Source organism: Trematomus bernacchii, unplaced genomic scaffold, assembly GCF_902827165.1.
Source record: "Trematomus bernacchii unplaced genomic scaffold, fTreBer1.1, whole genome shotgun sequence".
NCBI classification, from domain to species: Eukaryota; Metazoa; Chordata; class Actinopteri; order Perciformes; family Nototheniidae; genus Trematomus; species Trematomus bernacchii.
In genome coordinates this window covers 1,210,799-1,222,498 of record NW_022987577.1, presented here as the reverse complement: position 1 = coordinate 1,222,498, position 11,700 = coordinate 1,210,799, and positions in this window count along the sequence as shown.

Here is an 11,700-nt window from a genome sequence, read left to right as displayed (position 1 = left end):
TCGACTAGTACCCATTTCTTTATTTTTGCCCACTGTGTATTTGAGTTTGACCCCCCTGGTCTAATGCAATGGTATTTTAAGAGATCTCCAGTCCTATGCTTTCTATTTTATTTGTAGGATCTCTCCATTTGAAAAGTCCTCCAGAGGTTCTTAGGCCACAGGACCTTAGGTTTCACCACCCCAGGGCTCTAAAAGTGGGGTCCGTGGGCCATCCAGGGGTCCTTTAGGGATGTACTAGAGGTCCTCGAGAAGTCTCAGAGAACACAGTTGTCTAACTTCATGTCCAGTAGAAATAATGAATGGCTTCTTGATTGTTTGGTGCGTTCAGAGGGTCACGATTGTGGTTAAAGGTCCAATGATATTTCTATATGAAGGTTCTAGGTTTTCTTAAGGGTGATGTGAGGTTGTAGGATTTTAGGAGGTCTCCAGTCCTATTTATATGTTTAGGATCTTGAAATTTAAAAAAGTCCTCAAGAGGTTCTCTAGACACAGGTTTCCCCAGCACAAGGCTCTAAAAGTGGGGTCCGTCAAGGATGTACTAGCGATCCTCCACTGGTTTAATTTCATGTCCATTAGAAATGATTAAAGACTTCTTGATTGGTTTATTGATTTAAAAGCTGTAGGTACAGGAAGGTTGAAGGTATGAGTTGTTTGGTGGTTCAGAGGGTCAAGGGGTCCAATGCTATTTCAGTAGGTTTTCTTGGGGGTGATGTGAGGGTCTAATGCAATGGGATTTTAGGATGTCTCCAGTCAGGGCCGTCCCTGGCCAACATGAGGCCCCACGCAAAGTTATGTGATGAGGCCCCCCCTATGATGTTTCGCGAGCGTCAAGGGAGGGGGGGGCGGGTGCTAGTGGAGCGCCACACTAATTGTGCCGCATAAGCGCATAGGTGCGCCGCATATTCGGCCATCCAGGGGTCCTTCAAGGATGTACTAGCGATTCTCGAGAAGTCTCAGAAAAATCAGTTGTTTAATTTCCTGTTCCTTAGAAATATTTCAGTGATTCTTGATTGGTTTGGTGATTTATGAGCTGTTAGGCACAGGTGTTCAAAGTTCAAAGGCTTTGTTTTTGCAAGGGCAGATTCAGTGAGAACAGCACCATCTACAGGCCTGGCATATGTACTACAGCGTCTCCAGCGCTTTCGAACGGCAATGGCCGTGGCTGTCTCCTCCTGATTGGTGGAGTTGGCCCAATAGCCGTAGCGCCACTTTCCTGACGTCAGGACAGTGTTCAAATCTGGATCAGTTTTTATCAGATCCGTTGCGGCCCCTTTTTTAGAGATTTGGGTATGGAGGAAAATAGAGAGGGTTGTGTTTTCTGACACTTGGTGAGTTCCCTGGAACACCGGGGACACATATTCATGTAGAAAAGACGTACACAAGTGCATTTTGCATGATACTGTAGGTCCCCTTTAAATGAAAAATCCTAAAAAGGGTTCTTAGGGCACTTTCACAACCCCAAATAGTCAGTTTGTTTACTCCCAAATCAAAGTGAATTTGAAAGCTTTGGTTTGTTTTCTATTGAGTCTTTAGTCGGTAAATGTTGATGCAGAAGTCTTTGTTATTGTTCCGAAATCCACGGTAGAAACCATAAGCCTAGCTTTAGCATCCCATAGGTTCTTTAAGAGGTTCAAAGGTTCATTAAGGTCGTTTCAGTGATACTCCCGAATGTGTTTACTTACTAGAAACTAACCCTATTTGAACTCAGGCTTTGACAAACAGGGGTCCAGAATCCAGGAACTCTTTGGCCCAATCCCAATGTCCCCCGTTGACCCGTATCACCTGAGTCTGATGGACTTAATCGACCTCTGATGGACTTAATTGACCCTGATCACCCGGTAAGATCTTGTTTGCGACTGCAAGCGCTGGAAATGGTATAAATAGAAATGCAGCAACACAAAATATCACATCACGCTAACAACATTAAAAAAAAACAGCACATACCTTTGTGTCTGGGAACTTTTTATTTTGTGTTTTTTATTTTCCCCACAAAGTTATGGGTTCAATTGTTTGATTTTAACCTCTTTTTTCAGGTTATTGCCTCAAAAAGTGAGGTATTTGACTTAATTGGTTCATTTCTGTTAACACAGCATCGTAAACGGTTATGGTCCCGCCTCCTGTGTTTGTTTACCGTTTCGTTTTATTACCGCTTATGGGTGTCTCCTGGTGAAACCATATTTAATATCCAAACGCTATGGGTCAAAGTCTGTTAGTTCGGAGATTGGAAGAAGACTTTTGAAAAATGTTGTGAGGGTTTTGAGGGGTTTTTCAAAGGTGTTCAAGGTGCGTATCTCATTCCAGATGTCTGAAGACTTTTATGGGATTTTCATGTTGTGGTTTAAGAAATCCTTGAGAGAGGGGAACCTTAAAGGTGTTAATGAGACCCTTGACTAAACCACTTCATTCGAATGTTGTTCGGATTAAAACTACAGGGTTCCTGGACTATTTGAACAAATACAAATTGGTAAGAAGCAGGATATAATGTCAGGTCTTTGACTGGATCGGCCTAAAGCTTTTGATGAAGTCAGGATGGTTTAACAAGTACTCCCACTCCCACAGTTTATGCTCCTTCGTGGAGTAGTATTACAAAAGGGATTAATCTACATGGTTCTGTTGTGAGTTATGTATTATTCATACTTACATACCTGAACCTGTTAGTAAGAACCAGTGCTTTACCATCCAGATGAAACAAGTACAAGTGCAGTGAATCAAAACAAATGAGAAAGAACATTTTTTTTAAATAAAGAGGTGTTGCTCGAAGTATTAATGGGGACCATTTTTCTTCAAATCTATCAGTTTTGATCTGTAGTCTCGCTGTGATTTTCTCCATTAAATAAACATGTTTTACCCTGTTTCTCTGATGGACTATGCCGGAGGGCTTCAGCTACGACACCGTTATCATTTTCTTTGTAATTAGAAGAAGAATTCTTAGTAAGAAAACTACATTTCTGTCCATCTTATCACTGGGCAGTAAACCCAGTATATAAAGTGCAGGGTCCAAAGGGAAGGTAATGCCCTGCAGTTATATTTTTAAGACATTACCTTTTCTAAATATTGTAGTTTTAAACCTTGATTACATGCAGCCTTTTCCCAACCTGTGGTGAACTAGTTTCTAATTAGGGGGGGGGGGGGTATTTAAGACAATGTGCACCATGTTAGTATTTGCTTTTCTATTCAAATGCTCCAGTACACTTTGGACCAAATCTCTCTCTCCTGATTAAGTATTTGAGGAGGTTTAAGGATCTTTTATGTCATTGAAAAGATTGAAATGTGGTGCTTGTATATATATATATATATCCTTTATTTAACCAGGTAAACGTCTCAGTGAGATTAAAAAGAGGGCAGCATGAACACAGTTACAACAAATGAACACAAAACAATACAGGCAGACAAATACAGCTGTAAAACACAAATGAAATGTTAACCAGTCAATATGCACATAGAATAAACCATTATAAAACATTAAAAACTGGCACAATTTTAAAACAACTTTGATTATGGGATATAAGAGCAATCACATCGACCAATGGTTTCTTATTCTCTGTCCTATGGACTTGAATTCCCCCATAGTGATCAAATGGCTGCTTCTGCAGTTTGTCAGAGTATAGTTGAATTGACCATACAGTGTTTAAATATTTTGTTTAATCCCAGCAGCTGGAGCGCAGACCTGTCGGTTCAACAGGAGGTCTCTGGCCTGAGCTTTGTCTATTTGTGTTTCTGTGACATGACAACATGACGCCTCCTCCTGAGGGGCCATGCTTGTTATTCTGTCGTTGCAGCGCCATCTGCAGGAAACCAGAGGATGGTTCAGGGTCCCGGAGAGATTCAGACCTCGATCACAGCTTCTGCTTATAAAAGAAGCAGAGGGTCCGCTGAATGATTCGTGCTGCGGCTGGTTTAGATTTTGGAAGATATTAGTAACAGATCCAGCTGATCCTGAAAAAAAACCTGCACTTGAATCACTCTTTCTCCATCAGATATATAGACTCTTATTCCACTATTTTCACTATTTTACTATTCTCTTTTTGGATTTACTTGCACTATCTTTTCTGTTTTTTCTGTTTTATTGGGTTGCACTGTTGGAGGAGCCTGTGACCTCAGATATCTATCTATCTACCTATCTATCTATCTATCTATCTATCTATCTATCTATCTATCTATCTATATATCCATCTATTCATCTATCCATCTATCCATATACCTACTTACCTACCTATAACCTAGGTATAACCTACCTACCTACCTACCTACCTGCCTGCCTACCTACCTACCTACCGACCTACCTACCTACCTACCGACCTACCTACCCACCCACCCACCTACCTACCGACCTACCTACCCACCCACCTACCTACCTACCTACCTACCTACCTACCTACCTACCTACCTACCTACCTACCTACCTACCTACCTACCTACCTGCCTGCCTACCTACCTACCTACCTACCTACCTACCTACCTACCTACCTACCTACCTACCTACCTACCTACCAGCGACGTGCAGTCAGTGGAGGCAGGGGAGGCAGAGCCTCACCTGTCATACTCCAATGTAACGGAAAAACAATTAAAGAAAAACTAAATAATAATAATAATAAAATGTCTCCACTGATCTTGTGTAAATGTGATTTATGTATGATTCCAATCGCATTTTATAGTCAAAATCAGCAAATTTCCCGAGCTCCGCTACGGGAGCGATGAGAAGTGAGGCAGGCACGAGCTCTGCCTCTCGTAAGCCCACAGTAACTTGCTGGAGCGCGGGCACTAATTTAGCGCGGCCACTTATTTTGTGAGCGCGCTCAAGCCATTTACTGTGGGGTGACGCATTCTGAGGTGAGGCACAGATGAGCTCTGCCTCAATTCAGAATGCGTCACCCCACAGAAACTGGCTGGAAAGCGGGCCCTAAGCGCATGCCTGTTCCCATCTCACTGTAGGTCACCAATGTAATGTTTGTAGATCCCTTTATTACATTTATCCTCGCCATCCATAGTCTCTAAATAACTTATTTCACGTATATATGATATTTAGGCTCGTTGGTCTCATCATACAACGGCAATGAAAAAATCACCAGGAGAGGCAGCCATAACCTCTGCCGCACTGAAGGGGGCGCACGTGAGCCCACAGGTTCTTGTTGCTACTGTTATTCTACCGCAAACAACAAAGAAACTAGACTTTTGAAACTAGAGGGAGATAAGGAGGACTTTTACAAAACAGTAATAGAGATTGTTGTCCAGAAGGATAGCATGGACTTCATCTTCAAGTCAAGGTAAGACCACAACTGTAATGAAAATGGGATCTTACTTAGAAAGAACAATCCAATATTTAGATTTTGGGTATCCTTTTGTTGATCGGTCTGTTTAAAATTAATCATAGCATCAGACTAAAAAAGCTTTTGAAAATAACAGAATATTTCGATTAAGGTCAAAATAGGCTATAATATTTGTAAATCTGACTCTGAAAGAGTCAGTGCCTCACCAGCCATGAACCTCACCGCACGTCACTGCTACCTACCTACCTACCTACCTACCTACCTACCTACCTACCTACCTACCTACCTACCTGCCTGCCTACCTACCTACCTACCGACCTACCTACCTACCTACCTACCTACCTACCTACCCACCTACCCACCTACCTACCTACCTACCTACCTACCTACCTACCTACCTACCCACCCACCCACCTACCTACCTACCTACCTACCTACCTACCTACCCGCCCTACCTACCTACCTACCTACCCACCTACCTACCTACCTACCCACCTAACTACCTACCTACCTACCTACCTACCCACCTACCTACCTACCTACCTGCCTACCCGCCTACCCACCTACCTACCTACCTACCTACCTGCCTACCTGCCTACCGACCTACCTACCGACCTACCTACCTACCTACCTACCTACCTACCTACCTACCTACCTACCTACCTACCTACCTACCTACCTACCTACCTACCTACCTACCTGCCTACCTGCCTACCTACCTACCGACCTACCTACCTACCTACCTACCTACCTACCTACCTACCTACCTACCTACCTGCCTACCTGCCTACCTACCTACCGACCTACCTACCTACCTACCTACCTACCTACCTACCTACCTACTGTTGGAGTAGAATACCTCTGCTACGCGCCGTTCGTTGGATGAGGCTGGATCTCTATTAAATTAAGAAAGGAATTGAAAACACCGGAATCAAAGTTATAACAAATTATCTGAGTTTACTTCTAGTAGGAAACCAAACACATATACAAGTTATACAGAGTACTCGAGTACCCCGGACTTTTTAGATTCGTGATGCGATGCGGCCAAAATGTATCGGGATCAAACCACCCATCGAACGAGAAGAGAGTGCCTTCTGTCAATGGTGCGATGCGGATACAGATTAACGGAGTCAACCAACTCACCAAACCCAAAAAGCAATTTTACACACACAAACGTCAGTATTTCTATCTGTCTTTGGGGCGGAGATTTGTCGATTCTTCCTTCCCACTTTTCTCCCAAGCGAACCAGAGAACGCCTGGGGAGGAGCTGTTTAGACTGCTAACCTCCCCCAAGTGTCCTGATTGGCTGGATTCGCTTCTGGCCGAGGTCAATCAGAGTTTCGAACAGAGTGAGACCCCAAACCACACTAGGTCAAAAGTCAATGTTATCTCCGTCCCGATCTCCCCTCCCTACCTTTTCCAGGGGATCTTTTCTTATTTTACGATGTCTTTAACGACTTAGAAACAGCATCTGGCTCTTAGTGGTGATAAGGATCAATGTTGGTGTGTGAAACACAGAATCTCTAAGTCAGTGAGTTTGAAAGTGAGAATAACATTCCTATTCTATATATAATTACCCAAACCGTTGTGATTACATAAAACAGTTCAAACAATACATGTTTACTTCAATACAGTGTAGAATCATATCTTCTTACTTCAATCCCTCTTTTGATCTCACCTCACGAGATCAACATATAGCATTTGAAACATTACCACTGTCAATTTTCTTCTTACTGTGTCTGTTCCAACATTTATATAAACCCATCAGAAGTTGGGATATAGAGCACTTTAAACCTTTAGGAACAGTCCACAACAACAACTTATTATGACAGTGGAGGGAGAATAAAATATGTCTAAAAAGCAAAGTCCTTGTCAGCTGAGTCATCTTTACTCTTCCCTCAATGGTGGAACTGATGAGTCTAACACACAGTGAGCAGATACAAGGCACACAACAACAACCACATGTCACCAAAATGGCAATAAAAGTAGCCACAGAAATCAGAAAAGACATTATCATACTTTTCCCTCTTTTGGTAACACATAGTTCTGTAGAATAAAAAATACAAATCCCTTACATTATGGGATATAAAATAAAGTTGAAAGTTCCTCAAAAAAAATGGATTGTTCAGACAAAGTTCCACACCGGCTATATCAACCTGTTTCAGCGGGAAATGGAGTTCCCTGTGCCGTCTTGGTTTGCCATGTCTTCGTCCCCCCAGCCCGCTGACGGCGGCTTCTGGGGTGCTTGCTAGAGAGATGTGGCCTGATTGTCTTCCCCCGGCCCGCTGATGGCGGCTTCCGGGTCGACTGTTGGAGAGATGTCCTCCCGATCCTCCTCCTCCGGACTGCTGATGGCGCCTCCTGGGTCGACTGCTGGAGAGATGTCCTGATCCTCCTCCTCCGGCCCGCTGATGGCGCCTCCTGGGTCGACTGCCTTGACGAGAGCCAGATCTGTTCTGATGTCGTCCAGGGTCCTCGCGACGAGGGCCAACTCTGTCCTGATGTCGTCCAGGGTCCTCGCAGGTGTTTTTCCCGACCGCACACTGGCTCCAGTGGTACCAGTTGTCTCCCTTTCCATCTGAGCGGACGGCATGGGAGGTCCCCTCCAACCAGACGTAATCTGCTGTGTTGGCCTTGTGTTTCTCGGGTCCCCCTTTTAACGTCAGCAGCCTGTGTGGAGAAGTCTCATACCAAGCCCTTAAGTTGCTGGAAATATGGTTTTGAAATCATCTCAAAAAATAAAAATCAAAAATCAAAATCAAAAATCAAAATAAAAATAAAAAATAGAACAAAAATAAAAATAAAACAAAAAAAGGAACAAACTAACAAAACAAAAAATAACCAAAGCTAGATTATTTTAAATGTATCAATTTCTCTTAAAAGCAACAAATAAACAAAACAAAAATACCATAACTAGTATTTTAAATTGATAAATTTCTCCTCAAAACGTAATAATCTCACATACATATTGTCTGATGTATATCCCATCCTTTTCCCCCTTTTACTGAAATAGAACGCCGTTAACGGTGTTCCTATTTTCAGAAATATCGAGGCTTATACATCAGTTATTTAATATCAGCTATATATTTATTATTACTATTACTTATATATCAGGCATTAAATGTCAGCCTTCTTCCACGATTGACCTCGTCTACATTATCTGACTTATATTGATACGTGTCCGTTTGTATTTATTTAATATACTGGGCAATTATTGATAACCTTTTGAATCTCCCTCTTTTCTTAACAACTTGAGGTATGGCTACTTTGAAATCTGACTTGGTTAAGAGATGATTTGTTTATTGGTGAAAGGAACACTCTTCCCCTCAATGGTGTGGGGGTGGATATTTAGGGAGAGTTCCTTACAATCTCCAGATCTTCCTCTCAGTGTAGAGGCCATAAAACCTTTTAATGGGCTCTGTGGTCTGTTCAGATTTAGATTTTCTTCCTCTCCAGAGGTCACGCCTGTCTTTGACCCTGTATGCTGCTTTGAGTCAGCAGCACCTCACGACAGAGAAAGTGTGAGATCTCTTCCCAAAAGTGTAAGTTCCCTTTTGAGCAACATAGCTCCACATTTAACACTCCCTGACTTGTTTGTAAAGCGTTCTTTAAGGCCTGAATCGAGTCTTCCGTTATGTAACGGAAAATCCCATTTCCAAAAAGGGTCAGTTCAATAGCCCTTATCATATTACCGCTCTGTGCTTGCATGCTAGGACCTATTGTCTTTGCCAGAGCTGCTGCTAGTCTTTCTACATGTATTAGCTCCATATTAGCAGGGTTCACTAACATGGTTGGTTGATCCAGTTTAAGATTTTCAATATCTTCCATTACTATTTCCAACATTCCTTATCCCTGAATATCAGGTCTAACAATGTGTTTTCCTTTAGGAGTATTAGATGGGATACTCATAAGTGGCATTCGTGAGCCATTATCTCCATAGGGTGGAGGTAGGGTCTCAGACATTATACCACCTTCTTGTTGCTCTCTGTCTCTCAAGTATTACACAGATTTGACTTAAAAAAAAATCACACAGAGCTTCTCATACCTTATCATATCACAGTCAGGCAAATTATTATTGTGCGATGTTTATTTCAACAGATAGCGTGACTTCCAGAAGTAAGCTTCTACAATCTCCTCACGGTGATTGCGACTTCAGGTCAAGAGTTAAAAACTCAGTCAACAAAATCTCTTTATCGTCACGTTTAATGAGCCTGATTATCCCCACAACAGTTTTGTGATGAGATACGGTCGTTCCAAATAATTAGTTGGAGGTCGCGTCTCTCTCCTCCTCTATCACCCACCATATAACAATTACAGACATTTTATACATTTAAAGCACCACGAAAGGTAACCGCATTAATCAATCTGATCATGACCTGCGGGGAATGCAACCCTTTTTTACACCTTTTGCAGTCTTTAATTGACGCACTGCAAGCTAACCGCATTAATCAATGTTATTTTGACTTGCGGGGAATTTACCCCATACATCTTTTACAGCGTTACAGCGTTCGTTGTTAGTGGGTCATAGGACGGGACTGAATACCCGCCTCTTATGAGCACTTTTGTGCCTTAGGTAAGGACTGAACTACCCGACTCTAAGCACTAATAATCTAATTTAACTAGAATATGTATTGTATTTCCCACCGTGACTAAAAACACTGAGAACGCTGCTGACAACTCTAAATGTTTTAGTATAATCAATCACAGATTTTTGATAATCAAAACAGGTGTCTGCTCACCTTTTGTATATGGCGCCTTGGTGTAGTTGTCAACAGTATCTCTGTGTCCTCCCCCTGGACTGGATTCTGTCCCCTGGCTATCGGTGTTCCTTTCTAGAGATCAGCTCACAAACGTCGGGAGTCACCACTTGTTGGAGTAGAATACCTCTGCTACGCGCCGTTCGTTGGATGAGGCTGGATCTCTATTAAATTAAGAAAGGAATTGAAAACACCGGAATCAAAGTTATAACAAATTATCTGAGTTTACTTCTAGTAGGAAACCAAACACATATACAAGTTATACAGAGTACTCGAGTACCCCGGACTTTTTAGATTCGTGATGCGATGCGGCCAAAATGTATCGGGATCAAACCACCCATCGAACGAGAAGAGAGTGCCTTCTGTCAATGGTGCGATGCGGATACAGATTAACGGAGTCAACCAACTCACCAAACCCAAAAAGCAATTTTACACACACAAACGTCAGTATTTCTATCTGTCTTTGGGGCGGAGATTTGTCGATTCTTCCTTCCCACTTTTCTCCCAAGCGAACCAGAGAACGCCTGGGGAGGAGCTGTTTAGACTGCTAACCTCCCCCAAGTGTCCTGATTGGCTGGATTCGCTTCTGGCCGAGGTCAATCAGAGTTTCGAACAGAGTGAGACCCCAAACCACACTAGGTCAAAAGTCAATGTTATCTCCGTCCCGATCTCCCCTCCCTACCTTTTCCAGGGGATCTTTTCTTATTTTACGATGTCTTTAACGACTTAGAAACAGCATCTGGCTCTTAGTGGTGATAAGGATCAATGTTGGTGTGTGAAACACAGAATCTCTAAGTCAGTGAGTTTGAAAGTGAGAATAACATTCCTATTCTATATATAATTACCCAAACCGTTGTGATTACATAAAACAGTTCAAACAATACATGTTTACTTCAATACAGTGTAGAATCATATCTTCTTACTTCACTACCTACCGACCTACCTACCTACCTACCTACCTGCCTACCTACCTACCTACCTACCTACCTACCTACCTACCTACCTACCTGCCTACCTGCCTACCTACCTACCGACCTACCTACCTACCTACCTACCTACCTACCATCCATCCATCCATCCATCCATCCATCCATCCATCCATCCATCCATCCAAAGCAGGATATTATATATACATTATATGTATGTTTATATAGACCTCTTGCACTATTTCTTATTTGTAATTCTGTATTTTATTAATAATTTCATTGCCTTTTCTACACTGTAGCTTTTGTGCAGATGACAATAAAACCTTTGAATCTTTGAATCTTTTGAACTCTCTGACGTATATCCAGTAAGATAAGATAAGATAAGATAAGATAAGATAAGATAAGATAAGATAAGATAAGGTAAGTACTTTATTGATATCAATTTGGGAGATGTGTGCGTTGCAGCAGCATAACAAGACAAGACAATGTACATAAGACAAATTAAAACACTAGAAACAAACAATCTAAAATATTTCTGAAATAGAAATAAAATAGCATTAAAAAGTAAAACAAATCGTAATACTAATTAACAGTAACAAAATATAAAGCAGGATATTATATATACATTATGTGTATGTGTCTTGGCCTTCTTTCAGACCCCCAGGATCACCACCTGCCCCCCTGACGTCCTCCTTCTTGCTCTCAGATGAAATGTGCTTGCCTAATGCAGCGTCCCCCAGAATAGCAACC